We start from the raw sequence: 27,808 nt of genomic DNA on the forward strand, positions 1-27,808 counted from the left end.
GTTGAGTCTCTGATGGTAGATATCATCCATTTCAAGAATATTGGAGCCCGACAGGGGTTCCGTGACTTGCACAATCATGTTAAACTGTTGCTCAAGGTAGGGAGACTAAGCACTGGGAAGGAAAAATAACCGGAAAGAGAGTTTGAATTGCTTTCATAACTCCTGCCATTTCAAAACAAACCACGGAACAATCCCCATGAATTTACTGGCTTGAGAGCTCTGATGGGAGCTGTAAATGGAGATTCTGACAAGGAAGAGGAATCACACGTAGAATCACAGAGCAATTACAGGCATTACTAACTTGAAATAGAAAAACTGAGCCCAGCTGCTCTCACTGACCCCTGGGGAAGGATCTGGATTTCTGTTGTGTACAGCAATTCTTGGCAACTCTCATCGACATCTAATACATGTTTCTATGCCGGGTAATTAAAAACCAACATGTTCCAAGCAGTTGCACAGAGGCTGAGGTCAAAAGACCATGTTAGGACAGCTGAACTAGCTCAGCTGCCTTTCCCGAGGACAATTGCTTTTCATAATTAAGCTTTGAACAGTATAATCCGAAGAGGAACTGCCCCGCTTCCTAAGGCCCATCCTGCTACAGTCAAAATTTCTTATAATGGGATTTTCTTGGAACAGAGACAGCATATCAACACTATGATCTGGAAGCCATATTGGAAAGGAAGTTACATTGGAAAATCTATTGTTGCTTTTTTTTCTTTTTAACTGTATGTTCTTCCCTCTCTATCCTACCATTTATTGACAATCTTTACCTTGAAAGTGAAATTTATGACAAGCACTCCTTTCCACCATTATTATCACAAAGCATACACATCTTTTCTATCACCTAGTATATGAATTTAATCAACATCTACACTTACTTTTTATCTACTGTGTGCCACCTATGAGTCATATAATGGTGAGAAGAGTATGGTCCTTACAGATGGAATAGAGAGCTCACAGGGGAAGAGACAGAGAAGATAGCACAAAATTACATGTATAAACACGTGGGCATATAGACGAGGGCACACACATTTGGAATGTCAGAAAGGTTTGCCTAGGAAGAGTACATTGAGCTCCGAGACCAGGAAAAATGAGTTAGAATTGTCTAGGTGAAGCAAGGGTGGGTCTTTTCTCAGGCATTTGGAACAGCATGTGTAAAATGCTGAAGGTGAGCAAGAATTCTCCTATTCCGGGACTCCCCCTGGTATGACCTTTCCCAAGTATCAGTCTAGGTTCCCTACCTTCATTCCTGTTAAAGCACACAACGTCCCCTAACTTTGGCCACTGGTATTTTCCATTCCCTACCTCATCAAGCCTTCTCAAGGACTTCTCTCTTGCAGTTAGCTCTTCTCCTTCTGTTTTGTCTATTGCCCCTTTCTTTAGACTTCTTTAATCCATTACACACACCTAATAGTAACTCTTACAAAGAAAAATGAGAAAAATAAAAACTTCTCTTGACTTCCATGATAAGGATTTGATGTTTTACCCTGAGTCTGGATAACCAGTGAAGGGTATTAAGTGACTAAATAAAAAAGTGACACCTTGAAAATATCGTCTTGGCTGCTGTGTGCAGCATCATTTAAAGAGGTGAGACAGGACAAGAAGACTTATTAGAGGCTTAATAGTGGCCATATATAGACAATGGCAATGGGAACAGGTATTAGATGCAGGGAGTGATGCAGAGAATGTGGGACTGCGTCAGATGATTGGTTAAGCCTGTTGAACATATTAAATTTGGACATCTGGCAAACTTCAAGTACAATTGTTAGATGCAGGTTATCTGGGGAAAAATTGGTTGAAAATTTGAATTATTTGGCTTATTAGGTCTAATCCTTAAACACTGACAGCTTGTACACATATATACATACATACACGAATGTGTCATCTATAAGGTATTGGAAACAAAACTGGGGAGAAAGCCATAAGAATACTATCTATTAAGAGTGATACTATAGGGGTGCCAGGGTGGCTCAGTCAGATAAGCAACTGCCTTTAGCTCAGGTCACGATCCCAGGGTCCTGGGGTTAAGTCCCGCATTGGGGCCTCCTCCTTGTGGGAGTGCACTCCTCCCTCTCCCTCTGCTGTTGCTCCCTCTGCTTGTGTTCACGCACACTCTCTCTCTCTGTAAAATAAATAAATAAATCTTTAAAAAAGATAGCTACTATATATACCAACTTACATGTTCTTAAGTTAATTTTTCTCAGTTTTTATTCTGATTTGTTACTAACTACTTTACACCCCTGGCTCCCTAGAACACAATTTCCATGCATGTAAAATAAAAAGATTTGAAATATACCTTCCAGCTCTAAAATTCTAAGTGTCTCATTCTAAGACCAAATTTTAAATCCAAAGTGAAAATCTTATATTTAGTTTAAGTAATGTCCCAGTACTCCACCTGAATTATCTGTCAAATCTGTGATTTAAAATGCCAGGCAAAATTGGGTCTTTATTTTTAGGCAGAGAAGAGCCAGGCCCCCCTTTGTGACTCTATTTGGATTCACCCAAAAGTAGTCCCTGAGATAAGGTTTTGAGAATAAATCAGTTATTTGGAATATAAAGAAAACACCAAATGGGGAAAAAGCAAAATCAGACAAAGAAGGAGAAGCCAACAGAGTAGATGTTTTAAAGCCAGCGCTCACTGTGGCTTACTGGAACTTAATCCCACTGAGGAAACTAGGGGAGATCAGAGCCAACCCATCTGGAGGTGAGAGGGCTGAGACCGTTACACACTGTCTCCTATTCATCGTTGCTTGAGGGCTGTGCCTATGGCATGTCCACCTCCATGCATTAAAGCCAAGTTTCTTCCAGAGCCACAGAGAGTCCTCAGACAAAAAGAAGCAGGTGCCAGAAGCCAGGAAGTAGCAAAGTCACTGAGTGTGGGGATACAGGCAAAGCCCACTTGTTCCCTCCTCCATTACCTTAGCAGGAAGAGTCTAAAGCAAAGTCTTCACTAGCCCAGAACCCTATGAACTCCATGTCCTGAAGAGACTGCAGGGTGCTTCCTATTAATTGGAGACACCAAGAGTGGCTAACATGTTCCATACCTTTCACCGGCCAACACACAGTCCTGTGATTTACATACATTTCTTAGTATTTACCTTTACCTCTTCACGAATAGGAATGGAGAGATCTGAATGTTTACTAAGATAAAAAAGAACCATGATGACCAATATCTAGAAGAGAAAATAAGTTTGAATGATTCACAGATTGGCCACATAGTTCATCAGTGCTACCCACTATTTCTTGGTAATTTGTTGATGGAATCATATCATGATATAAATACATTTGTTTCAAATTTACTGAACCTGGAAGCCTAGTTTTGGGATAGAAACTTGGCAAACTAATTAGAAATGTTAGCTTTACTTCCCCAAATCGTGTTAAACTAATTTAGTCATTTACTTAGTCAGAGTTAATTTAGTCATTAAGAGAAGGAAAAAAAAAGTTTCTGCTAATCTGAAAATGAAAAACAAAAAATAACAAATTCAAGTTCTTTAGTAGTTTTGCTGTCAGTAGGAAAAACATTTTCTTATATATTTAGGATAAAGTAAATATTTTCTAATTATTTTCTCAAATCTCTCAGAGTCCTCAGGATAAATTATATTTGGTCCTTTTTCAAAAATAGGAAACAAATGATAGACTCTATCCTTTTTTTATTTTGAATGTCACTTTTTAAAAAAAAATATAGCTACATAACAAAGGCATCTCTCTAACAATTCTTTTAAATACATGAGGAGGGGAAAGATACTCATTTTTGTCTGTATCCTGAGTACCTAATCTATGCCTTATGAATGGAGCTCAAAAAAGGTTTATTAAAATAATACTAAGACTTTTGACTTTTTTCTCAGTTTGGACTTTCAAAGGTTTATGTCTGTATAGTGTCTGGTACACAGGAATGGCTGACAGCAATATCTTATCTCTGGGAGCCCCGGTAATCATTTGTACACGTGTAACTGAGGAAGGAGAAATCTGTTACTTAACTCTCATAGAAAACAGGGAATGGGGTAAAATAACACATCTGTCTAGGGTATGAAATAATTGTAAACGATGACCATGGCTTGTCCTATTGATGACCAATGTCCTTGTAACATTGTTTTAAAAGCCCTTGGTTTTAAAAAATAAATAAAAAATTAAAAACATTAATAAAAGTTCTTCGTTTTATAACTATAACAGTGAGTTAAATTATATTACAACAACCCCCCACAAAAAGATGTGTCCACCCAGAATCTATGAATATGACCTTATTGCTGAAAAGGGTCTTTGTAGATGTAATTAGAATAAATTAAAAATCTCCAGCTGAGATCATTTTGGATTATCTGTGTAAGTCCTTATTACAATAGCAAGTGTCCTCGTAAGAGAAAAAAGAGAAACACACAGAGGAAAAGTCCATGTGAAGACAGGCAGAATTATGTAGCCATAAGCCAAGGAACACTGGAACTACCAGAGCTCAAGGGGACAAGGAAAGATTCATCCCCAAAGCCTATAGAGGAAATGTGACCCTTCCAAACCCTTGATTTTAGACTTCTGGTCTCCAGCACCTCAAGAGAATAAATCTCTGTTGTGTTAAGCCAAGTTTGTAGTCATCTGTTAAGGTAGCCACAGGAAATGAATACAGGCATTATCTTTTCCATAAGAGCTATTTTCAGTCTCACAAGTGACCTTTGACAGGATTTTCCATTTTCATATCCCGTGAAAGCTATGGAAGGTTGTTACTATGATGCTGGCTTTGACCTTTTCAGTTTGAGTAAACATGGCACCATGACCAGTGTTCCCTCCATCTGTTTTCCTTGAAACCTCCCTAACCATTTCCAGCAAAGCACACTGGGTCTACTGAAAGAAATATGAACAGAGGATATGATTCCCTGTGTTCTTTTTTATGGCTCCAATGACCAAGAGCCTTGGTCAGACGGGGCTATTATAATAGAATACCATAGGCTGCGTGGCTCAAACAAACATTTATCTCTCACAGTTTTGGCAGCTGGAAAGTCCAAGATCAGAGTGCCAGGATGATCACATTCTTCCTGACGATGTTCTTCTGTTCTTCCTGCCCTGATGACTGTCACCTTCTTGTTGTGTCCTCATATGGCATAAAAAGAAACTCCTGGTCTCTCTTCCTCTTATAAGAACACTAATCCCATTATGGGGGGTATGTTCCTCGTGACTCCATCTAAGTCCAACTACTCCCAAAGCTCTTACTTCCAAATACCACCACCCTGGGGGTTAGAGCTCCCACATTTAAATTTTGGGGGAGACACAAACATTCAGGCTATACCACTGAAGGAAGCAAATACTAGAATAGTGGTGCCACTCTATCAAAGCAGTAGATTATGGCTCTAGATCATTTCCCTCGGCCATTATGGGCTTGATGTGAATAAGGAATAAATTCCACTATGTTTATACAGATTATTGTGATGTTTGTTACAACAGTATAAACTAGGTCACCCTAAGACAGTTTATAAAGCTAGAATTAAGACAGTGTTTTTTTGTTTGGGTTTGGGTTTCAGTAAAAATTCTGCTTATAATCCAAGAGATGGTGTCATAAAATGAATTTCTAGGGTTACAACTGTGTAGACCTACAGACAGATTTGACAGAGTTTCCCCTAAATATAAGCAACTGAGTGATCATGTATTGCCACAGGAATTGGCCCGTTATATGCATAATTTTCCTTAAAAAATCACATATTGTTAACTAATGTATCAGCATAACATATAGAAACGGAAAATGTGGAAACGTTTAAACAAAAGCAAATAATCAGTTGCTATCTGGGAACTGAAAATCTAATAGTTTTAAAAATGTTTTTATTATTTGGCTTAATTTCTGGTTAATGCATTATGTTTTAGAGAAAACATAACAGAAAACCATACTATTTCCTCACTCTAAACCCTGGATCCTGTGAATCTGTCACTTTATGTGTCAAAAGGGACTTCGCAGATATGAGTAAGCCAAAATCCTAAGATGGGAGATCATGCTGGATTTTCTGGTGGCCCAATGTAAACCCAGCAATGCTTGTAAGAGGGAGGAAATGACAGTTTTTAAAACAAGCTGCCCTTTTCAGGCTGAGAAGCTACAGTGACTCCTGTTGCCACTTTCGCTACTACTAGGAGGCACCGCAGGTGGCAATGTGGTGGCTCTGCTGGCCAAAGGCAGGTAGCACTGCCAGAAACCAGGTAACATGTCCTCCTGCCCCCTCTGCCTTCATTCCGCTGTCACTTTCCATTAGAAAACATTCTAAGGAAGTCAACTAGCAAGGCACTCCCACTCACGGAGTTTTTCCCTCAGATCTGAGAAGTAACAAAACACAGCAAATGCCTGGGCAGCCAACTGATCACAATTTTATGAACTAAAAGCTCTGTCCAAATTAATCTTACAAATTTTCCTAATCCCTCATGTTTACTTTGCTTCTAAATCATCCATAGAATGTAATTTGGATGGAAGTATTTCTTCAAAGATTTGACAAAACTTAAATAATTTTTTTAATTTATAAAGATATTATTGAGATTTTTTTGTTTAAAAATAAATTGTTTTCAAAGGTCTGTGATGTCAAAATTCCAGATATCATTGAAAATTTGTGGGAATTATGTAATCATATAAAAAAAATTTGAAAATACCACTTTGATCATCTGCAGTTATAGTGACCAAAAATCTAATCTCTTCTAAAACAAAAAGTTCATTAATCACCCTGACACGTCTATTAAACAGTCAGTGCCGACCAGACCCACCAGGATGCTGTCAGCAGCTGAGCCCTGGTAGTATTTCTGCAGGCTCTGATATTACAAAATGCCAGAATGAATGCCACTTCACTGTTTGTTCTCCCGAGATGCAGACATTTTGACCTAAGAGCATGGAGAATATTACAGTACCATTTTTTATTTCAACATTAATTTCAGTATTTTCTGAGGGTTCTTTAGAGACTCCAAAAATATAAACCAAGTTAACCAGGAGATAGTTTTCAAAAATACCCAGTAATGCTTCTTCATTTAATAATATGGCATTACAGGGGGTGCCTGGGTGGCTCAGTGGGTTAAGCCGCTGCCTTTGGCTCAGGTCATGATCTAAGGGTCCTGGGATCGAGTCCCGCATCGGGCTCTCTGCTCAGCAAGAAGCCTGCTTCCCTCTCTCTCTCTGCCTGCCTCTCCGTCTACTTGTGATCTCTCTCTCTGTCAAATGAATAAATAAAAAAAAAATCTTTAAAAAAATAATATGGCATTACATTAAAAAATAAAAGTGTACATGAATTTTTCATTTTTAATGACATTTATATGTTTCAGAAATTTTTGTGCTGTGATTGACAATATATATATTGTTGCCCAGATACATGCAGATGAAGACTGGCACTTTTAGGTGGATTTTATTTATTTATTTATTTTAGAGAGAAAGAGAAAAAGAAAGAGAGAGAGCACACATGCATGGGGGAGGGGCAGAGGGAGAGAAGAGAGAGAAATCAAAGCAGACTCTGTGCTGAATGCAGAGCCCCATGTGGGGCTCGGTCTCATGATACTGAGATCATGACCTGAGCTGAAACCAAGGATCAGACACTTGACTGAGCTGTCCAGGAGCCACTAGGTACCATTAATTTTTAGTCTGATCTCCTAAAATCAAATTTTAACAAATTACAAAAATCAACCTTTATAATTAAAGAAGGGCTACAAACCATAGCTCACCTGACTTTGTAAATAGGAAAAGAGATCTCACATATGTTCAGAAATTATAAACCATAATAAATGTTCCACAAGAGTCATTAAAATAGGAGTTTGGCATAGTTCTAAACAGTTTCCTATCGTTCCTACTGTTGTCTCAGATTTTTGGATTATAGGCTCTATCAAATCTGTAAATAAGCTATGTACCAAGTGCTGTATCAGCAATTAATTTGAATATTTCCTTATCAGTGTATATAATAGAGTTCAGGTACCTCTTTAGTTAACTTTATCAAAAATATAATGTAACTGAACTTAAAAATATGTGACAGCATTTGAAAAATAGCATAAAGTGTGTTATCAAAGCAAATTATATGTATATATAAATATTGTATATAGATATAGATAAAATTTGATTTACTGAGACATAAGACAATCTGAATCGTTCAAACCTAAGTATAGAAATGACAGAAAAAGCACAGATCACTTTAATAACTGATGAATTGTTTATCATTTTTCTTGTTTTCCAATACAAATAATAAATAACCAGTAAACACTGAGTCTCTGTCCAATCATAATAAAAAACACTCCTATCCATATCACCTTCTTCACTCCCTCTTAAGCAAAGACCATATTCTGAACCTTAAGTTTAATACAAAGTTCCCAATGTACTTCGCCTGACATTGGGCATGAGTACATACCCATATTTAACTAGGTCACAGTGGTCTGGGATACTCTTCTCTGGGGAATATCTAATGGTGTTGGGATAAAGGAGCATGGCCCTTTGCACCTAGGGTCCAAGAAGTGTGTATTCCAGCAAAAAGGGGTTTCACTTATAAAGACATTTTCAAACATTCATCTCATTTCTGCAGGCCACAGAGAACACTCATTCAGTGGAAGGGAACACAGCCCCCAAAGAGAATGAAAATAAAACTCACCAATTTACTGAAACACAAGATGACTGTGTCTGCAAGTTGTTCTGGAGTTAACTAGAAATTAAAATAGTCTGTGATTAGTAATGAGAATCCCATGACAAGAATCTGGCATCACACTATAGAAATCTGAGACAGAATAGTATAGGACACCCAAGAGTATATTAGACACTGGAAAGCCAACTTTATTTCAGAGGAAAGACTCTTTACCTAGCCAAAATGATTAAATGTCAGCACAAGCTATTTAAAGAGAGAAACAGGAGAGTGATTTTTTTAAAAAGCTGAACATTATATATAGCATTGCTTCTTGGCATTTTATCTACCTTCTTTGTGATAAATTAGACATCTCAGCCCTCCTCCAGGATTGCTGGATATTCTGATAACTCTAATGAAGACAGCAATCACAACTTATTACTTTGCGTCTCCCAATCAGACAAGAATTTCTGTCAAGCTTCACTTTTCATTGTCTGTATTATTAAAATTATCACTTTTAAGTTTTCCAGATACAAAGTTGTTATATTTAATGTGCTTTCAGAAATGTCAAATGTCCTCTTCACCACTGACCTACTGCCCAATGGATGTTGAACTCTCTACACAGATACAATTTCTTACCCAAACTTTTATCTTCAGCACATAGTGTAATACCTGGTCCTCAAAAATGTTTGATCAGAGTAAGAAAGCATAAAGATTAGAAAGAACAGGCCTCCCAGCTTTGCTATTAGTTACTTGCATAAAATTGGCCCTTTAAAAATGAGGGCATGGTACCAGAAATCTGGAAGACGTCTCTTACCATAAACCTTTCGTGAGCTTGTGACTATTATTCGTGATTACAATCCTGTGTGAAGCATACCTCGTTAGAGATGGGAAAATGTATACCTTGATAATTATATGAAGTTTAGAAGAAAATCTATAAAAATTAAAAATTCTAGCTACACACCGTAGAAACACCATCCATACTTATCTTTTTACTCTCAAAACTCTTCTAAAATGATAGTCAAAAAGTTACAGTAAATAAATCCTCAGAAACAGAAAGAAAGGGAGCAAAAACACCAGTGAACAAAAGATTTCAGCAAATATTTGAAAGGCAGCATATCGATAAAATGGTAAATTTTTCAGAGATAAGAAATCTAAAGTTCATACATCCAGAGACCAGAACTGAAGTGAAGCAAGCTGATTTGCCTCGCGAAAGTGTTCAGATCCCAGCAAAGTGTAGATGCTATGAGCCTGAAGACAGGGGAACTGATAGAAAATTCTCTAATAGAGATATTAGACTTCCAGAAATTGCTGTTTCAAAAATTGAGGAAATAAATAGAGATTAAATAAATCAAGAATGCAAAAATACTTACATTCCATGCATGCATGGTACACATGAGTTGAAAGAGGCAAATCAAAAAAATAGCAAACAAGGGATTTAACAAGGGAAAGTGGCAAAGAAGTGGTTCAAGGTAACAACTTTACAGCATTCCTAAAGAGAAACCAGTCTAGATGTAAATAGGAGAGTAGACTGTTCCAAGAAAAAGTTCTCTAAAGGGAAAAATGGCTTCGATAGATTATCTACTATATTTTAATATATATGGGAAATCATAAATAGGCATATGACAGATTTTATATAAAATAAATAAAAACAGTCACATAGAAAACTAAGTAAATTTTAAGAAGAAACTTATGTCAAAAAGAGAAAATATTGAACAAGAAAGTAAATAAAATCATAACATACAACTTCTGCCTATACTGGAATAGATATCATGATGTTCCCTAGGGGCATAATAACAGCAAAATATGATGTTTCTTGACTTTATAATTTAAAAAAATAATCAAAAGCTAAGAAGCAGATGGTTGATGTCATCTACTGAAATGGAATATAATAGTCCTTAAAGGATCACACACCCAAATCCTGATAATTGGAAGAATTTGGGAATACTGCTCCAACCCTTTTACTGAAGGACACAGAAGGATGAGACTTTGAAAAAAAGACACAGAACAAGAAAGGGCACTGCAGGGTGCCTGGGTGGCTCAGTTGGTTAAGTGTCTGCCTTCTGCTCAGGTCATGATCCCAGAGTCCTGGGATCTACCCTGTGTTAGGCTACCTGCTCAGCAGGGAGTCTGCTTCTCTCTCTGCCTGCTGCCCCCCCCCCCCCGCTTCCTCTCTCTTTCTCTCTCTCTCCCTCTGCTGCTCCCCTGCTCATGTGCTCACTCTCTCAAATAAACAGCAAGGAAGGAAGGAAGGAAGGAAGGAAGGAAGGAAGGAAGGAAGGAGAGAAAGAAGGGAAGGGAAGGGAAGGGAAAAGAAGGAAAGGGAAATGAAGGGAAGAGAAGGGAAAAGGAAAGGGAAAGGGAAAAGAAAGGGAAAGGGGAAGGGGAAGGGAGGGGAAGGGGAAGGGAGGGCAAGGGAATGCAAGGAAAGGCAAGGAAATGCAAGGAAAGGCAAGGAAGAAAGAAAGGGCTTTGCAACTGGAACAAGTTCAAGTATGAGCTGCCCCACAACCTATTCTATAAGACTGCATGGATCTGATGTTGCTAGATGCCTCAGTCAAGGATAAAGATGCTATATATAATCTCTGGAAAGTCCCAGCAGAAGAGATGCAGCACAGATGATGATAGCTCTGGGTCAAGGCTAAGCCTTCTGCACCAGAGAACTACTCTCTGTTTACAAACACAGCACAAAGCAACCCAGAAATTCTTCCTCAAAAAGAGAATATTATTTGCAAAAAAAAAAAAAAAAGTATAACTTTTCTCTAAAATCCAGATTGTCCCAAAGGCTCCATAGCACATCCCTATCTGGCACAGATATTTCAAATTCCATTTAATTTGGGTTATGTGGCCAAAATGGCAGAGCAGCTTGCATGACAGGTTGGGAACACTGTAGATCCTTCTCTTGAACCCACAAAAAAGTGTCAGCTTTTTACATTGTTTGCCAAATGGGTCAAAGCAGCATACCGGAATTAAGAATACTCTGCCGATAACTTCTAGAGCCCATTATGTAATGTACATCTTTCTTGCTTTTAAGATAGACAAGATACAATGACTTATCTCTCATCTTGCATCCGGATCAGATACAATGACTTGGTTATACCACCGGAACTCTCAAAATTCAACTAAGTCAGCAGGACTTGGAATTTTCAAAGGATTTGTCTCCAGTCTTCTGGAACATATATGGTTTTATAAAGGTGTTAAAATATGTATATGTGGGATAACTATATTTAGCAGCTAAAATAACTGCTTCCCGACCACCAAGTCCAACTGCATGATATTATCAGTCCGGTGGATTAGCATGATATTTTATGAACAGAGACAGTGGGGGTCCTTGCAGAAGACTGAAAGGCAGAATAGCTACAAGGTAGAATAATAAATGGCCAGAAAATTGAAAGCCTGTTCTTGTTGTCAGTCTTTACTGATGTATAGAGGAGAAAAGAAGAAAAGAAGAAAAAAAGAAGAGTTCTCCAGATCAATAATTGCATACCAGGTAACAAAACTATGTTGACTTGTTCAAGTAAAGAAAACACATCTACAGTACCATTTGCAGTTGGTGTCCCTGCATGATAAAGTTGATGATAACCCACTGTCATTCTCTAAGGCCCGTATCTTTTTTTTTTTTTCTTAAAGATTTTATTTATTCATTTGAGACAGAGGACAGAGAGAGAGAGGAGAGAGAGAGCCTGAGCAGGGGAGAGAGGCAGAGGGAGAGGGGTAGTGGGAGAGGGAGATGCAGATTCCCTGCTGAACCAGGAGCCTGATGCAGGACTGGATCCCAGGACCCGGAGATCATGACCATGACTGGAGCTGAAAACACTCAACCGTCTGAGCCACCCAGACACTCCAAGTTCCCTATCTTTTCTGCATAGAACAATAGACCAAACAGGTTATTAGAATAAGAATATGGCAGGGGCGACTGGGTGGCTCAGTGGGTTAAAGCCTCTGTCTTCAGCTCAGGTCATGATCCCAGGGTCCTGGGATTGAGGGTCCTAGGATCGAGCCCCACATCCGGCTCTCTGCTCAGCAGGGAGCCTGCTTCCCACCCCACCCCCTGCCTTCCTCTCTGCCTACTTGGGGTCTCTGTGTGTCAAATAAATAAATAAAATCTAAAAAAAAAAATAATAAGAATAAGAATATCACTCAAATATCACTTAAAGGGACACTAATCTCTGCAGACCCTCTAAGAATGCAGTATTGCTTCTGGTTAACTAGTTTTCTAGGTAGCAATAGATCTAGCAGTTTTCTGACTCTACTTATCAGAAAACCAATATGAGGCTTCTGCTTTTTGTTGAGTGTGTTCATACTAATCTACGCATTCGTTAACTGGAAAAATAACCATTGGAGGAGTTCAGGGACCAAACTTGCCCACTGTAAGGTGACTCTCAAAAAAAAAAGTTCATTATTTACTTGGCCTTCTATACCCCTAACCGAACTGACTGATCATTGTGGACACTTTTAGGAAGAGAACCTGCATAAAGTCAATTTCAAGTAATTCTCAAAAATTGGGGGAGTATATCCCTCTCCTCCATCACAGCCACCTGGTGAGCAACTCAATTTTGAAGACAGGAGGTTGAATTTCCTAAATGGATCACTGGGACTGAAGGGAAGTTGTGCCACTCCTCTTTCTATACCTAGGTGTTCAGACCCATGTATTCTAACCTTAATGGACACAGCCTGAAATAACAGTTTTTGAGATAGGACTTGTAGAGCATCCTGGAAGATGGCAACCGGCCACATGAGATATTTCCTCTGATCTTTTATCTCAGCAATGCCTTCAGGAAGGTAGTGTATTTCTAGCAGCTTTGGGATGGGACAGTATAACCAGTGGATTCTGTGGCCCTATGCCCATTACCCATCCCCTTTGAAGTTTAGTGAACCCCTTGGTTAAAGACAATACTGTGTTAATGAATCATCCTTTACAAGCCCTTGTCACGTGGTGCAGCCAGAAAAGGTAAAGCTGTTGCTGGAAATGTGCTGATCCTAGTTAAGATTAATGGCTGCTGCTTCCAGGACAGAAGACGCACAACAGCACAGTGTAATCAACTGACCACCAAGTGGCTGGCAGTGTGATGGCAAGGCTTCAGCATTGGTCTCTACTGTTGGCAGATAACATAGGTTGGGGAGCAGTAGGTGTGCCTGAAAGTCTTAGGGAGATAAGAAGTGTTTTGACAATAGAAAGCGTAACGTTAATAATCTGACATCCGGGCAGTGATGATTCAAAATCCAGGAAATCTAATATCCAGACTTCCAGGAGCCCTGCTTTGTTATTTAGAAAGAGGGTTTATTGATAAAATACAAGAGGCATATGCACGGTCATGTTCACATTGGCTTTTTCCAGACTAATCTCCATCCTCATCTGCCTTGGGTTCTGAAGTCTTCTTTTCTCAACTGCTTCAATGCCTCCTTTGCCCTCAAACTGGGTATGGCTGAAGGGATCCCAAAACAGAGATCACAAAAAGGGAATAAGCTTGGGATTTTTATCCTCCCAGCACCCCACCCGCAGGGTCTGTAAAGGGCTCTCTCCTTTCAGGTTGCAGAAACCAATCATCTCGGTCTTTCTGCCTTGAGTAGCAACAGCCCCAGTATTTCTAGTACTGGATTCCGTATGTGACCTTGGGTTAGCTCACTCAAACCTATGGAGATGGTGCATTTATTAAACCATCTTCCAAGTATCCTAATTTGTGTGTGCCCTCTTTTTTCTGCAACAATTCTGACTGACATACATAGAAGGAAAATGGGGGTGGTGGATTTTAAGGAAAGTGATAAAGTGGACACCAAGAGGTTCTTTTCAAGTGACTAAGAAAATGCATAAAAAGTCCCTTAGTAAAAATGTTTTGTTGATACTGAACTGAGAACCTTAGCAAGTGATAAATCCCAACAGATGTAATTAACAGATAATATGTAATCTCTTTTTTAAAAGACTTTAAGATATGAAGCTCCAGGAACACTAAATTAAAGTTAGATGTAATCTACTTTAACTGATGTTGTTAAACTGACTAATTGTGTATATTCATACTAGAGCAATGACGCAATTAATTTTCAAGTATAAATCTACCCCACCCTCGACCTCACACCGGACAGCCAAATATATTCTCTCCTGTCTTCACTTAATCCCTACCCCTCTTATGTTGTATCAGTTATCTATTGCCACAAAATGGTAGAGAACCAACAACGCAAGACATCACTGGCTTAAACAATGGCGACTCATCGCTAATGGGTATGATTTCAGCTGCAAGACCGAGTGGTGCTGCTTATCTTGGCTGGCTTGGCACACGGATGGCTGGCTGTCTACTAAGTGACTCAGCGTGTCCCATCTAATATAACCTTAGTCATTATATGCTAATAAATGACCTTTTCCCAACAACAGCTAGCCCCCTCAAGGTCCTGGAAACCTTGCTTCCAAAATTCCTTAGAGAATTACGCTATCCCAAAACCCCTCCCTACTTAAAAGTATACAATGGGCCACTCCTCATGACCCCAGGGCAGCTCTTTCTGCCCACAGGCCCTGTCCCCATGCTGTAATAAAACCACCTTTTTGCACCAAAGGCATCTCAAGAATGTTTTCTTGGCCATTGGCTCTGAGCCCTAACATCCTTTCATACATCTACCAGGAATATTAAGAAATGGGAGTTTACATTAAAAATCCCAAGCTAGTAGGAAGTGAGCCACTGGCCTCAGGAAGGGCAGGGTCCATACGCCAAGTACTGATGGCACATCTCCGGACTTTGGGCTTTGTTCTCAGGTAGCAAAATGTCTATCCGTATCTTGGCTTCCTGCTAAGAGCCATGATTACCCCCCTCTTCTTTTCATTTGATAGAATACGCTACCTCCCTCCAACACACACACCCACACACTACTTCTGAACCTTGATGGAGCAGAGAACAGCTTGGAGTTTTCCTGAGCAGGGTGGTCAGAATGAGTGAGACAGCAGTCAGGTGTCGCCAGAGTCCTGGAACCATCTCCAGTGACAATGCACATGCTCTACCCATTATTATTGTTTTTTTAATTTAATTTTATTTTTTATAAACATATAATATATTTTTATCCCCAGGGGTACAGGTCTGTGAATCGCCAGGTTTACACACTTCACAGCACTCATCATAGCACATACCCTCCCCAATGTCCATAATCCCACCCCCGCTCCCAAGCCCCCTCCCCCCATCAACCCTGAGCTTGTTTTGTGAGATTAAGAGTTACTTATGGTTTGTCTCCCTCCCAATCCCATCTTGTTTCATTTACTCTTCTCCTACCCCCTTAACTCCCCATGTTGCATCTCCTCTCCCTCATATCAGGGAGATCATATGATAGTTGTCTTTCTCCGATTGACTTATTTCGCTAAGCATGATACCCTCTAGTTCCATCCACGTCATCGCAAATGGCAAGATTTCATTTATTTGATGGCTGCATAGTATTCCATTGTGTATATATAACACATCTTCTTTATCCATTCGTCTGTTGATGGACATCTAGGTCTTTCCATAGTTTGGCTATTGTAGACATTGCTGCTATAAACATTCAGGTGCACGTGCTCCTTCGGATCACTACGTTTGTATCTTTAGGGTAAATACCCAGCAGTGCAATTGCTGGGTCATAGGGTAGTTCTATTTTCAACATTTTGAGGAACCTCCATGCTGTTTTCCAGAGTGGTTGCACCAGCTTGCATGCCCACCAACAGTGTAGGAGGGTTCCCCTTTCTCCGCATCCTCGCCAGCATCTGTCATTTCCTGACTTGTTAATTTTAGCCATTCTGACTGGTGTGAGGTGATATCTCATGGTGGTTTTGATTTGTATTTCCCTGATGCCGAGTGATGTGGAGCACTTTTTCATGTGTCTGTTGGCCATCTGGATGTCTTCTTTGCAGAAATGTCTGTTCATGTCTTCTGCCCATTTCTTGATTGGATTATTTGTTCTTTGGGTGTTGAGTTTGCTAAGTTCTTTATAGATTCTGGACACTAGCCCTTTATCTGCTATGTCGTTTGCAAATATCATCCCCCATTCTGTCAGTTGTCTTTTGGTTTTTTTAACTGTTTCCTTTGCTGTGCATAAGCTTTTGATCTTGATAAAATCCCAATAGTTCATTTTTGCCCTTGCTTCCCTTGCCTTGGGCAATGTTCCTAGGAAGATGTTGCTGCAGCTGAGGTCGAAGAGGTTGCTGCCTGTGTTCTCCTCAAGGATTTTGATGGATTCCCTTCTCACATTGAGGTCCTTCATCCATTTTGAGTCTATTTTCGTGTGTGGTGTAAGGAAATGGTCCAATTTCATTTTTCTGCATGTGGCTGTCCAATTTTCCCAACACCATTTATTGAAGAGGCTGTCTTTTTTCCATTGGACATTCATTCCTGCTTTGTCGAAGATGAGTTGACCATAGAGTTGAGGGTCTATTTCTGGGCTCTCTATTCTGTTCCATTGATCCGTGTGTCTGTTTTTGTGCCAGTACCATGCTGTCTTGATGATGACAGCTTTGTAATAGAGCTTGAAGTCCGGAATTGTGATGCCACCGACTTTGGCTTTCTTTTTCAATATTCCTTTGGCTATTCGAGGTCTTTTCTGGTTCCATATAAATTTTAGGATTATTTGTTCCATTTCTTTGAAAAAAATGGATGGTACTTTGATAGGAATTGCATTAAATGTGTAGATTGCTTTAGGTAGCATAGACATTTTCACAGTATTTATTCTTCCAATTCAAGAGCATGGAACATTTCCATTTCTTTGTGTCTTCCTCAATTTCTTTCATGAGTACTTTATATTTTTTCTGAGTATAGATTCTTAGCCTCTTTGGGTGGGTTTATTCCTAGTTATCTTATTATTTTGGGTGCAATTGTAAATAGGATTGACTCCTTAATTTCTCTTTCTTCTGTCTTGTTGTTGGTGTAGAGAAATGCACCTGATTTCTGTGCATTGATTTTATATCCTGACACTTTACTGAATTCCTGTACAAGTTCTAGCAGTTTTGGAGTGGAGTCTTTTGGGTTTTCCACATAGAGTATCATATCATCTGCAAAGAGTGATAGTTTGACTTCTTCTTTGCCGATTTGGATGCCTTTAATTTCCTTTTGTTGTCTGATTGCTGAGGCTAGGACTTCTAGTACTATGTTGAATAGCAGTGGTGATAACGGACATCCCTGCTGTGTTCCTGACCTTATTGGAAAAGCTTTCAGTTTTTCTCCTTTGAGAATGATATTTGCAGTGGGTTTTTCATAGATGGCTTTGATAATATTGAGGTATGTGCCCTCTGTCCCTACACTCTGAAGAATTTTGATCAGGAAGGGATGCTATATTTTGTCAAATGCTTTTTCAGTATCTAATGAGAGTATCATATGGTTCTTGTTCTTTCTTTTATTAATGGGTTGTATAACATTGATTGATTTGCAGATGTTGAACCAACCTTGCAGCCCTGGAATAAATCCCACTTGGTCGTGGTGAATAATCCTTTTAATGTACTGTTGAATCCTATTGGCTAGTATTTTGGTGCGAATTTTTGCATCTGTGTTCATCAAGGATATTGGTCTGTAGTTCTCTTTTTTGATGGGATCCTTGTCTGGTTTTGGGATCAAGGTGATGCTGGCCTCATAAAATGAGTTTGGAAGTTTTCCTTCCATTTCTATTTTTTGGAACAGTTTCAGGAGAATAGGAATTAGTTCTTCTTTAAATGTTTGGTAGAATTCCCCCGGGAAGCCATCTGGCCCTGGGCTTTTGTTTGTTTGGAGATTTTTGATGACTGTTTCAATCTCCTTACTGGTTATGGGACTGTTCAGGCTTTCTATTTCTTCCTGGTTCCGTTGTGGTAGTTTATATGTCTCTAGGAATGCATCCAGTTCTTCCAGATTGTCAAATTTGTTGGTGTAGAGTTGCTCATAGTATGTTCTTACAATTGTCTGTATTTCTTTGGTGTTAGTTGTGATCTCTCCTCTTTCATTCATGATTTTATTTATTTGGGTCCTTTCTCTTTTCTTTTTCATAAGTCTGGCCAGGGGTTTATCAATCTTCCTAATTCTTTCAAAGAACCAGCTCCTAGTTTCGTTTATTTGTTTTATTGTTTTTTTGGTTTCTATTTCATTGATTTCTGCTCCAATCTTTATGATTTCTCTTCTCCTGCTGGGTTTAGGGTTTCTTTCTTGTTCTTTCTCCAGCTCCTTCAGGTGTATGGTTAGGTTGAGACCTTTCTTGTTTCTTGAGAAAGGCTTGTACTGCTATATATTTTCCTCTCAGGACTGCCTTTGTTGTGTCCCACAGATTTTGAACCGTTGTGTTTTCATTATCATTTGTTTCCATGAATTTTTTCAATTCTTCTTTAATTTCCTGGTTGACCCATTCATTCTTTAGAAGGATGCTGTTTAGTCTCCATGTATTTGGGTTCTTTCCAAATTTCCTCTTGTGCTTGAGTTCTAGCTTCAGAGCATTGTGGTCTGAAAATATGCAGGGAATGATCCCAATCTTTTGATACCGGCTGAGACCTGATTTAGGACCCAGGAGGTGATCTATTCTGCAGAATGTTCCATGTGCACTAGAGAAAAATGTGTATTCTGTTGCTTTGGGATGAAATGTTCTGAATATATCTGTGATGTCCATCTGGTCCAGTGTGTCATTTAAGGCCTTTATTTCCTTGTTGATCTTCTGCTTGGATGATCTGTCCATTTCAGTGAGGGGAGTGTTAAAGCCCCCTACTATTATTGTATTATTGCTGATGTGTTTCCTTGATTTTGTTATTAATTGGTTTATATAGTTGGCTGCTCCCACGTTAGGAGCACAGATATTTAAAATTGTTAGATCTTCTTGTTGGACAGACCCTTTGAGTATAATATAGTGTCCTTCCTCATCTCTTGTTATAGTCTTTGGCTTAAAATCTTTTGATCTGATATAAGGATTGGCACTCCTGCTTTCTTCTGATGTCCATTAGTATGGTAAATTCTTTTCCACCCCCTCACTTTAAATCTGGAGGTGTCTTCAGGTTTAAAATGAGTTTCTTGTAGGCAACATATAGATGGGTTTTGTTTTTTTATCCATTCTGATACCCTGTGTCTTTTGATTGGGGCATTTAGCCCATTAACATTCAGGGTAACTATTGAGAGATATGAATTTAGTGCCATTGTATTGCCTATAAGGTAACTGTTACTGTATATTGTCTCTGTTCCTTTCTGATCTACTACTTTTAGGCTCTCTCTTTGCTTAGAGGACCCCTTTCAATATTTCCTGTAGAGCTGGTTTAGTGTTTGCAAATTCTTTCAGTTTTTGTTTGTCCTGGAAGCTTTTAATCTCTCCTTCTATTTCCAATGATAGCCTAGCTGGATATAGTATTCTTGGCTGCATGTTTTTCTCGTTTAGTGCTTTGAATATATCATGCCAGCTCTTTCTGGCCTGCCAGGTCTCTGTGGATAAGTCTGCTGCCAATCTAATATTTTTACCATTGTATGTTACAGACTTCTTTTCCCGGGCTGCTTTCAGGATTTTCTCTTTGTCACTAAGACTTGTAAATTTTACTATTAGGTGACGGGGTGTGGACCTATTCTTATTGATTTTGAGGGGGGTTCTCTGAACCTCCTGGATTTTGATGCTTGTTCCCTTTGCCATATTAGGGAAATTCTCTCCAATAATTCTCTCCAATATACCTTCTGCTCTCCTCTCTCTTTCTTCTTCTTCTGGAATCCCAATTATTCTAATGTTGTTTCGTCTTATGGTGTCACTTATCTCTCGAATTCTCCCCTCGTGGTCCAGTAGTTGTTTGTCCCTCTTTTGCTCAGCTTCTCTATTCTCTGTCATTTGGTCTTCTATATCGCTAATTCTTTCTTCTGCCTCATTTATCATTTCAGAAAATAGTTGATTTTCTGTTTCTAGAATTGCTGTTCTTCTTCTCTTCGATCTCCTGTTGGATTTGTAGGTGTTTGCAATCTTTAGATAAGCTATGTAGCTGATCTCCTGCTACCTGAAGTAGTCTCAGCCTGCTACTTCTCCGCCATCTTGACTCCTCCTCTGCTCTTCCCATTATTAACATTTGCCTCATGAACACTGCTTTCCCCTTTTTATGACTCAAAAACTGCTGCATGAAATGAGCCATACGAAGAGGAAATATAAATTCCTGTTGCATCTATACATGATGAGGAAATGTCCTTCCTCCACTAAACTGTACTTAGTATAATAATAATAGCCATAATGGTAACATTTACATTTCCTCCATGATTTACAATTTTCGTAATACTGTCACATATTTGTTTTATTCCTCAGCACTGTTTCTAGCTGCAGTTCTTCTGCTGCCTGTCCATGAGAGCTGGGGTAATTTTTGGCACCCCTCTGCCCAGTTTCCAGTGATGACATCCCAGTCAGACCCCTGTAGACTGGAAGACTCTAGAAAGACTCAGACCTGTGTTGGCCATCCCAAAGTGGGGGGAAGTGCTGGAGTGGATTTAGGGAGGTCTGGGGCCAATATAGAGAGTATTTTGTGTTTGCATTTGTTATAAATCACAAACATTATTTGTTAACATGAGTAGGATACTTGTAAAAAATTAATATGTCAGCCCACCCTGCCCAAGAGTCTGAAAATGTAGGCCAGGAAATCTGAAATTTAATTAGTTACGCTAATTAATACGCTAATTAATTAATACGGTGATTCTTTTTTTTTTTAAGATTTTATTTTTAAGTAATCTTTACACCCCACATGGGGTTCCAACTCATGAGCCCCGGTATCAAGAATCTCATGCTCTTTGGCTAGCCAGGCGCTCCTCCCTAGTGATTCTGATGACTCTTTCTATTCTATTTGACTCGACAACAATACTGGTGTAATGTGAGGGAAAGTGAACTTTTTTCCAGGCCACTATATACTTGATGGTATAATTACCCACATAGGACAGTAACTACTTATCTAGGCTCTCCGTAGGTTTATCAAAACATCTGAGATGAAAATTGCTGTTCCCTTGCTTTTCCAAAGCATACTAAAGTTTATTTAATTTAAAAAGATAATTTTGGGGGCACCTGGGTGGTTTAGTTGGTTACACATCTGTCTTCAGCTCAGGTCATGATCCCAGGGTCCTGGGATGGAGCCCCGCATCGGGCTCTCTGCTCAGCGGGTAGCCTGCTTCCTATTCCCTCTCTCTGCCTGCCACTTTGCCTACTTGTACTCTCTCTCTGTCAAATAAATAAATAAAATCTTTTTAAAAAAAGATAATCTTGAACAATATAAATCATTAAATCTATATTTAACCATAAATTTGAATATGACTTTTTAGCTCATTATTTCCATTTAAAGATGAAATCTACAAACCATTGGATTTAGTTCTTCAGAAAGAAAAGGAACTGAACATCCTCTGGGCATCTAGTTCATGGGAGGTACTTTGACCAACACCATCTCACTGTATAAAAGCTGTCCCCAAAGGAGTGGTCAGCAGGTTGGGCTCTGAGGTCCCCTGCCTGGATTCATACTGCCTCTACTACATGCTCGAAGCTTCCAGCTATAGGTCTCTGGGAAAATTACTTAATTTTCTGTTTCAATCTTCTTATTTATGAGGGAGGGTAATAATGGGACCAACCTCAAAGGGCACTTAATGTGGGTGAAGAGAATTCAGATGAGCAAAACTCATGGAGTTCACAAGTAGTAAATGAGTTGAAGCAAAGCAAATATAAGCTATTGTTATCCTTTTGTAATTACAAACTCTATTCATTATTAGCCCAAAGAGTCATTTTAATGTTAGTTAAAATTAAACTGACTTATTATTTGATATAATTAAGGGTGACAGAAAACACATACAGTACTAACATATGGTAAATTAGTTTAAGGCTATATTTTAAAATATGAGGTTTTATTATCATTGTCATTATACTTTATCTAACTTCTGCCTGAATGGAAGATACGATCTCACCATCACACAGCCATCGCCAGACCCCGCCTCATGCCATGGACTCCTCAAAGATCAAGTCATAAATCCTGAAAATAAAAGACACAATTTAGAATTCTATAATTAAATTATGCTACTCCCTATTACAGAGAGGAAAATTCAAGGATCCTTCCTTATCTTCTGTTGAAAGATTTTTAAAATTAACTTCTTCATGGCTTGCTTTCTATCTTTCCACCACGAAATACCTCCCAGGTAAGAGCTATTTTGCATTTTAACTAGAGGCCTCCTTGACCTTCCTTGTGGCATTTGGAGAACTCGGACTAAGACACTAATAAAGGGCAAGCAATAGGGGAAGTGAAGGGCAGGCTCTCCTTTGTCTCCTATCTGTTGCGGCCTTTTCAGAAGGGAAGGGGTCAGGGCTCTGATGAATGTCGTGCCTTCAGTTTCAGCAATCCCATGACACGTGGCAGTGCTTTCCTTTTATGATTTCAGCTTCCCTCTTGCACTTCCTTTACACACTCCTCCAGTGGAAAGCGAACCTCTGGGCTTTTATAGACTGATACTGCTCTGAGTCAAAGCCAAGTTGGCAAATCAAAGGCTAGGGTGGCATTTGAAAGGGAGATCATCCCAACGCTCATAGTACGAGTCCTCTGAAGACCTAAGCATATCTTTTGAAACTGGCTTCTCTGCATATCATTTGTTACTAAAACGCTAATACTGTTAGTGCGCAGATGGTATTCCAGCTCTCTGGAGGCTTTCTGGATGCTGTCATCACGCTGTTCACAGACCTGATTTTCGGATTGCTGGACAAAGCACAGGGCCTTTATTTACTCTGATTGTAGGGCCACTCAGTCAAGTCTAGGGCTGTTTTGCTGATTGATGTACGTTCTGCAGCCAGAAGGTGATTCCTCATCAAAACTTGCAACCCAAAATACCTAATATTTTGCATTAAACATATTGGCCGTAAGATCAGATATGATAATATGTTGTACTTTCTGTGTGGAAATGAGGCTGCTAACTCACACCCTTTGGGGCTTTTAGATATATAAGGGAGCTTGGGTTTGTTTGATTTTCCAGTCACCTATCTGATCAAATCTGATCAGATCACCTGTCTATCTTCTTGCCCTTGCTGTTAGAGGCACAGGTTAACATGAAGCTATAACATTCAATGCTGCTTTTATGCGCTTTGTGAGCTGTAAGTCCTGGTGTGGGAAACAAAGGCAGAAGGAAATGTAGATAAAATCCAATGTCCTTCGAACCTACGGCCCATTGATAAATACTTGAGGTGGGCAGAGCGTAATTTCTTCCAGGAAATTCCCAGCTGTCTAAAGGTTAATGTCTGCTATGGTGGGGGGCGGGGGTTGTGACACAACCCTCAACCCTCCAATATCCTGGGAGTCCTCTTTAGCATATGAAAATCCTTTTGGAATTTCCCTTTGTCTTTCCTTCCCCCAACCCTAAGGTATAATCAGTTCCTCCTCACAATCCTAGAGCAGTAGTTCTTTCTGTCCATGGGTCCCATTCCTGTGTTTTAATAAAACCATCATTTTGCATCAACAATGTCTCAAGGACTCTTTTCTGGCCGTGGCTCTGAACCCCAACACCACTCCAAACTACAGCAGGTCCTAACTACTTGCAAACACGTGTGTGTGTGTGTGTGTGTGTGTGTGTGTGTGTGTGTGTGTGTGTTGGAAGGTGGTAATAGCAAAGCAAGATTTTCGTTGTCCTTCATTCCACAGAGGGAAGGGGACTTTGAGTACAAGAGTAAAAAGGACAGTGTCTTTGTTAGCTTTGTTAGCACATCATCTTTATGCTACTGAAGTGGACATCACTCATTGCCTGTGTCCCACCACGGTGAAGAACATATGAATGACTGAAAGCTTTAAGGAGATAAAGCACCCCACCCTTGTTTCCCCAAAAGAATCAGGGAGACCACAGGTTCTCTCCTTTCTCATTAGTAGTAAGCCTAAGCTGCAAGCAGAGGGTAAGGCAAAGAAGGAGAAAAATATCTAGTAAATCCAATAAGGGAGATAAAACAGTCATCAAAAAATGGATACACGGTTAAAAAATGACGGGGCGCCTGGGTGGCTCATTAGGTTAAGCATCCAATTCTTGATCTCAGCTCAAGTCTTGATTTCAGGATTGTGAGTTCAAGCCCTAGAATGGGCTCCACGCTAGGTGTGGGGTAGACTTAAATTTTAAAAAGGATAGGAAATAAGTATGATTAAAGCTAGTACAGGAAAAGTTTGTACCATTGGGCACTTGGTTGGCTCATTTGGTTGGGCATCTCCTCAGGTCATGGTCCCAATCCAGCCCCACACCCACCTCCTGCTCAGCAGGGAGCCAGCTTCTCCCTCTCCCTCTGCTCCTCCCTGCCCTGCTTATCCTCCCTCTCTCTCAAAGAAATAAATAAAATCTTTAAAAAAAGAAATATTTTGTACCTTTGTCTGAATTATTATTTACAAGATTCACTAATAATGATATGCTCTTTTATTATAATGGATTTCATCCACATGCCCACAAGATGCCACACACGTACGTAACAAAGAGGCCACATGTATGAGCTAATGAGCATACTGGTGTGGGACAGGCACCAGCCTCCAGGGTAGAAGACTAAGGTTTTTGGGGGGTTCCCCCCCCCTTGCTTTCTACTTAAAAACCCTGTGAAATGGTGATAGTAAACTCTTTTCCCATGCTCTGGGGAAGAAAAAAAATCTCAAAATGTCTGAAAATCTAACACACCTCTACAAAGGTAAAGTTAAATCATTAGCAAGCGAATCCTTGTCTTTAAAAGTCTGACTCTTGCCGCAAATTGCCCGCCATCTAAATGCCATCCATACTTTCTCTTAAATTAATCGAGCTCACAGCTTCTCAAACTGGAAATCATGAAACTTTAGTTGGGACTCTCACAGCCCGTGGGGCTAAAGCACCAGTTTGCTGAGGGGCTCCCTGGGAATAGTCCCCTATATCAGACTCAGCATAGAGAAGGGGCCTGTTACTTATTTCCCTCAAACATCCCTAAGGATCCCTAAGGACTCAAGCAAAATAATCACTTGCAGCACGCCCTTTTGAAAAGCAGAAAGAGATTCACTGAGATCCCTACTTCTAGCTGGTGGAGATTTGCTTCTCAGCTTTGCCTAGATGGAATCCAAGTTCCACCAGACAGCGTGGGTCTGGAGTAAAGGCAGTGTGGCTGGCATGCTGAGTTTGTTCTGGAAACCTTGACATGTAAAATAAAATCACATTTGAAACTTTATACCTTTACAGATAGCTTTTCACTCCCCTAACAGTGCTACCATACACCAGTGCGGGTACTCCAGTAACAGCAGCTGATAACGGCTTGTAATCTGTCAACGGTCCCCAAAGAAAACACTCACTTTGTCCCCTCAGAGCCAACAGAAGCAGGGAACAGAGCTGAGTGCCACACCCATGAGGTTTGCTCTCCATCTCCTGACAGCTCTTCCTCCAAACGTACTAGTCAGGGGACTAGACCCCAGCTCGGAATCCAGCTCTGCAATAATGCTAACTCTTCCCTTCGGTTTCCAACTCCTCGAAGTGCTCGTGCTCTCTGCTTCCATATGATACTTTCTTTGTGATAGTTTTAGTGTTACCTTTCTGCCTTTTCACCTACAGTGTTTCCTGCTTGATTTTAATTCTCTGTTAAATAACTGGTACGTTTTTGTCTCCTGACAGAATTTCTGGTCAATACAGTTTTTGTTTTTTGGGTTTTTTTTTTGTTGTTGTTATTTTGTTTTGGGTTTGGTTTGATTTTGGTTTGTGTTTACAGACTGGATTCAGCTCCTCTTGACCTTGCCAACTACATACTCAAAAGACAAGTTATTCGTCAACAGCCCACCTTATAAGCAGTTGTGGGTCAGGAACAGGGTGTCTGCATTAAACTCGCTTCTTTAGAAAGTGGAAAGAACATGAGATACTAAGCAGTCGAGTTCCTGGAGCTGGGCAGAAATTTCTAAGGGAAGGGAAATGTTCATGATTATGAGCTGGTTTTGCTCTCCAGGAGGAGGTCCCCAGACCACTGTTTCCTCTTTGTCCCTTTGCATCCAACCTCTGGAAGGTCCTTTGTTACCCTCTTAGGCTACTCTGAACAGGGTGTGGGAGAACATGCCCTTTGTGACCATCTGCGTCCCCTGAGAAGCCAATGTCAAGAGACTACTAGACATGTAAAAATTTATCGGGAGGAATGCCTGTGGGAGACAATGGAGAAGGTGCTAAGTTAGGGAGGCTGGGGAAACTTCATATCAGATGCAGGTCTGACCCCAAAGAAAGGAAAAAAAAAGAAGGAATGGAGGAGAGATGGATGGAAGGAAGGAGGGCCGATGCATCTTAAAATTCAGGGCAATTCTGAGGACCTTTTAGGACATCAGTGAGTCCCCAAGCCAAAGCTGCCTATCAGAGGAGTCCCACATCTCCCAGGAACGAGCCTGCCCTTATTCAGTTATTAGCGGGGGCAGCCCGTGGGTAGGGCAGCATCAGCACATACATGATCGTGGTATGGGAGGGGCCGCTGGAGCCACTGGTCCTCAGGATTCCTACCTCTGGTGATCTGAGTGGTACATCCTCACCGCGACCATGCTCTCTTTTGGGATTGAGCACCTGCTCAGATTGTTTTCCTCCAATGTAAATGTGAGAGTTCAAGGTTGTTCAATGTCCAAAACAGTAAAATGTAAACCAGGTCTTTACTTTGCCAATCTATCTCAAATACTTGGAGTCTGATCGATTTATTTTATTCTTGTTACCAGCATGTCCCAATAGTCACACCCATACTTCCCCCCCCCCCCAAGATTTTTACTCCTCGTCTCTCTGGATATAATTGCTACTACCTGGAGCCTAATAGTTTTCTAGGAGGGAGGCACTCTCTGGTCTCTTTCCCATAAGTCATTTTGTCCAACAAAAAGGCTTAATGAGGTGCACCTAAGTCATTCAATGGTTGAACAATGGATTTGAAAGCTGCATCTTTAATTTGATTTTTGCGTTTAGACAGTGGTTTCATTTAATTTTGTTGCTCAAAGAACTTTTTTTGTCTTTTATTGTTTGGGGTAGGAAAGCAGTTACTTGTTCCAAATCTATAAGTGGCTGAATATCTACACTCTCTATTTTCTTTATTTCTGCTGGCAAACCAGCCAATTAGGTTATCTTTCTTTTACTGCCTTTTCAAATGGAATGACAAACTTATCTAATAACAATCTGCTCTCCAGACCCTTCCACTAATGCTTCCTGTTTATTATATGCATCCCAAGTTTATTCAGGCAACATTTTTACCAAATAATTTGCCACTACACGACAAAGATCACTTTTTTTTTTTTCCCCTGAATGATCCTGCATTGGCAATTAAATACATGTCCTGGAAGGACACCTCATGGGTCAGAACTACCTACATGGCTCCAGCAAACCACAGGGAGACAGAAAGTTCACTCATGGTATGTTACC

At 39.9% G+C, this 27,808-nt stretch overlaps 1 long non-coding RNA gene across 1 annotated transcript; it reads right to left on the reverse strand.

Annotated features, from left to right (window-relative positions):
• Nucleotides 1-79: 79 nt before the first annotated feature.
• On the reverse strand, nt 80-27,808 carry LOC125100855 (uncharacterized). Its single transcript, XR_007127677.1, has 4 exons — nt 27,757-27,808; nt 8,571-8,621; nt 3,099-3,173; nt 80-112 (listed from the first exon to the last, which is right to left on the reverse strand). It is a non-coding gene; the product is annotated as an uncharacterized LOC125100855 (long non-coding RNA).

This window comes from Lutra lutra, chromosome 5 (assembly GCF_902655055.1).
Source record: "Lutra lutra chromosome 5, mLutLut1.2, whole genome shotgun sequence".
Classification (NCBI taxonomy): domain Eukaryota; kingdom Metazoa; phylum Chordata; class Mammalia; order Carnivora; family Mustelidae; genus Lutra; species Lutra lutra.